Source organism: Nicotiana tabacum, chromosome 4 (genome assembly GCF_000715075.1).
Source record: "Nicotiana tabacum cultivar K326 chromosome 4, ASM71507v2, whole genome shotgun sequence".
NCBI classification, from domain to species: Eukaryota; Viridiplantae; Streptophyta; class Magnoliopsida; order Solanales; family Solanaceae; genus Nicotiana; species Nicotiana tabacum.
The window spans coordinates 14711906-14716154 of NC_134083.1; the positions used below are offsets into that span (position 1 = coordinate 14711906).

At 32.7% G+C, this 4249-nt stretch overlaps 1 long non-coding RNA gene across 1 annotated transcript; it reads right to left on the minus strand.

The window, feature by feature from the left end:
* Positions 1-383: 383 nt before the first annotated feature.
* Positions 384-1790, minus strand: LOC107784674 (uncharacterized). Its single transcript, XR_001647728.2, has 2 exons — positions 1055-1790; positions 384-702 (listed from the first exon to the last, which is right to left on the minus strand). It is a non-coding gene; the product is annotated as an uncharacterized LOC107784674 (long non-coding RNA).
* Positions 1791-4249: the final 2459 nt, after the last annotated feature.

Genomic DNA, 4249 nt, shown 5'->3' on the forward strand with positions numbered 1-4249 from the left:
ACAGTAAAAAAAAATACAATTTCAAATTAAATATCAGAATTATGACTTATCTTACTCCAAACGACCCTTTGTTAAAATTAGCACTCCACTACATTCCTTTCAAGCCATAGTTATTAGGTTAGGTGATGTTACTACCGCCGCAAGATATAGTTTAGTGAAATATATTAAAATGTCCTTTGAAGAAATGTTAAATAATGGAGTTACCAGTTTATAATGCTTCTATTTGCACGAAAATCTAGAACGAAAAGGACAAGTATCAGACAGCGAGCAAAGTCCTAGCCTATAAACCCTAAAATTACAAAAATAATATTTATCTAACTGGTTATTAAAGTAAGACTACTGGCTGATATTTCTAAGTTTATTTTTTCGTTAAAGAAAACTAGTACAGAATTAACCCAAAACTGTTATTTATAGAAAACACTAGACATTCACTTAACGATGCGTTATCGATTTACAGAAATAATGTAATATATATACATGTTTTGTTACAAAGAAGATGAAGTTAAAACTATTTCCTTAATTGTACACTACTGCAAAAAAACAGATGTAAAAATGTTTTCTGCATCTCAAATCTGGACAAAGGAAAAAGCTGCTGGGGCTTGCTTTATCTGATAAACCTGCGCTGATAGATTTTGCAAATCCAACAAGCTGATAAACTTCGATTTCTTCAGAACCCAGAAATAGGAATTAAGATCTACAGACCTGAAACTTAAAAAGTCAAATATTAAAAAACAAATTCCAGCAAATTTGGCAAATAATCAAACAAAGAATGAAGTTATACAGATGTATTCTAAATTTTTTCTTCAGATCCTATTTATAGGAAAAAAGATCTAGAGACCTGGATAATAAAATCAGATGCTAGATCTCTACAAAACATAAAAGAAATTAAAGACAACAAGAATACAAATCTGGTCAAATGAATGTAGAGCTCCCTTCAATCCAAAAAGGGATCCAACTTAGGGCAATGAAGCTCCTGACATATGCAACCCACAAACCTATCCAATCAAATAATAGATAGGGCTGAGGAATCCATAGGTCAGCAGCTCAATCTTACCTGTTAGATCCTCTGTTGGACTTCAAGGAGCTCCACTCTCAAAACCCTAAAACATTCTTATATCACATATAAAGACAACAAAAGTCAACCTAAATCCTGTCCTAAGAAACTGCCCAAAGACTGTCCTCAACTTCCATCTCAAAAAAACCTTAGACACAAACCTCTCATAACAACAAAAGAAAAAGATCAAAACCCAGAAAACCACAAGGCTTCTTGAATCGATCTACATATATATACAGATGTGTGGTAAAGGAAAGAAAAAAAAAGACTGAAAAAGATAACCCTAGGTAGAAAATGAAAAATGAAAAAAAAAACAAAAAACAAGAAGAGCAATTTAGAAACAACTCAAAACTGCTACTAAGATGAAACAGCGAATGAAGAGAGAAGTGAGGATTGTTGAAAGGAGAGGGGAGTATATATAATGGGTGTAGGAAATGAGATATGGCAAGTAAGGGTAGTGCTAATATTTTGTTTTTCTTTTGTTTGGTAAGAGAGTGAAAGCATTGGGTAGTGTGGGGCAAATTAAAGTTTTTTTGTGATTACTATTGCCTTGCACCCATATCTATGTAGTCCTTTGGATTGATTAGATTCTCTTCACACATTTTGAAATATCACATGCTCTTGTCACCCAAAGTAACCTACAAATTTACAGCTCCCTCTCGTCTTGTTAAACAGTCTAGCTCTAGCAGTTGTAGGGTTCGTACTTTTTTTCTTCTTTACTTATATTTTTTTGGGTTTGTAATTTTGACGTTTGTTTGACTATGAACAGTGTCTGGGAGTAGTTAATGGAGTACGGCAGAAAATATACATTATAAATACCATTAAAATGTCTCTCCGCCATTATGGAATGAGAAAAGTGAATTTGGTGCTATTGCTTTTCCACCTGTATTTCGTTGTCCCCGAGCATTAAAGTTGTTTTAGGGTTTAGGAAAGAATAATGAGAAATACTCCATATATACTTTTAGCTGTTTTTAAAAAATAATAATTGATAAAATATATTTTTTATATATGTATTAATATAAAAATATATATTTAAATATTTTCGGACGAGCGAATATAATTAATTTCAACCCATTGATTAGCGGTATTTTGCCCGAGAATCATCTCATATGGTGGCCTCATCATGTACCGTTGGATCGACTTGAGCCAATTTTTTTATTGAAAAAATAATTTAATTGCTTCCTTTTGTTAAATTTACAAATCATATCGTATCAAACTAAGTTAATTTTTTCGATTTCTGTTATAAAATAAAGACTATAAAATAAAGACAAGTATATAGAAAAATTGATATATTATTCAACTTTCAAACTTATGTACCTAATGAACTGAAAATTCATCTATTTATAGAAGAAAGGAAGCAGATGCGAGGCTTTTCTTGAGCTGCTTGTAAGCTGTCTGCATGAGCTTCTTGTAACTGCATGTTTAATAAGAAACTGCTGCAAATCATTTCATTGAGTTGCTTGCAATCTGTCTGCATCAGCTGCTTGTAGATAAACTTCAATAGAGTATCAAACGGATAATCTTCTTTAGGAAGATTATCTATAGCGGAGTAATAAATGGACGTCCACATTATAATTATTTTCATAACACTCCCCCTTGGATGTTCATTAAAAGATATTGTGCCTCGTTAAAATCCTAGTGAAGGAAAAAGAGTACACATGTTTAGTAACATGCAATTCTAGCTGCCTCATTAAAAAACTTACAAGAAAAACCCCATGGAAAAAAAAACTTAGTAAGGAAAAAAGAGTACAACGCGTATTTCACTCCCCCTCCCTTGTTCCAAATATTTGAGTCTCTGCATTCCAATCTTGTATACTATTTTCTCAAAAGTTGAAGTTGACAAAGATTTAGTGAACAAATCTGCTAGATTGTCACTTGAACGGATTTGTTGCACATTGATGTCACCATTTTTCTGAAAATCATATGTGTATAATAATTTTGGTGAAATGTGCTTCGTTCTATTTCCTTTTATAAGTCCTCCTTTTAATTGGGCTATGCATGCATCATTGTCTTCGTATAAAATCGTGGATCTTTTATCACATTCCAAACCATATTTTTCTTGAATAAAATGAATCACTGATCTCAACCATACGCATTCCCTACTTGCTTCGTGAATAACTATTATCTCAGCATGATTTGAAGAAGTAGCAACAATTGATGCTTTGTGGAGCGCCATATATGATAGTACCTCCACATGTAAATATGTACCCGATTTGAGGTCGAGCTTTATCGGGATCAGATAAATAACCTGTATTTGCATAACCAACAAGATATGCACTACCCTTGTTAGCATAAAACAAACCCATATCAAGAGTTCCCTTTAAATATCACAAAATATGCTTAATCTCATTCCAATGTCTCCGTGTAGGAGAAGATCTATACCTTTCTAGTAAATTAACAGAAAATATTATGCCAGGCCTTGTAGTATTAGCAAGATACATAAGTGCACCAATTGTACTGAGATAGGGTATTTCAGGACCAAAGAGTTCCTCATCCTCTTCTGGAGGTTGGAACGGGTCCTTATTCACTTCAAGTGATCGAACAACTATTAGTGTACTCAATGAGTGCACTTTGTATGTGTAGAAGCGTTTTAAGACCCTTTCTATATAAGTAGATTGATGTATAAAGATCTTGTCTGCTAAATGTTCAATTTGCAGTCCAAGACAAAGTTTTGTCTTTCCAAGATCTTGCATCTCAAATTCTTTCTTAAGATATTCAATTGTCTTTTGGAGCTCTTCTGGAGTTCTAACAAGATTTATGTCATCAACATAAACAACAAGTATAACAAATTTTGATGCCATTTTCTTTATAAAATACATAGACAAATAACATCATTTATGTAACCTTCTTTCAGCAAATATACATTGAGGCGATTATATCACATGCACCCAGATTGATTTAAACCGTACAAAAATCTTTGTAATATGATTTAGTACATTTCACGATACTTTGAACTATATGCTTCATGCATTTTAAATCCTTCGGGGATCTTCATATTGACTTAATCAAATAATTCATATAGGTTATGACTTGCATTTAGATGGCATGGCGTCTTCAGGTGTGTGGACTACAGGTCTGATCCTCACAATTATTTATAATATTGTGTACTATATTGTATCAAATATATCGCTGACGATTATTTTGTATCGGTTCCTAAACGACATAACTTGTTGAGATCTCGTCACTTTCTTTATT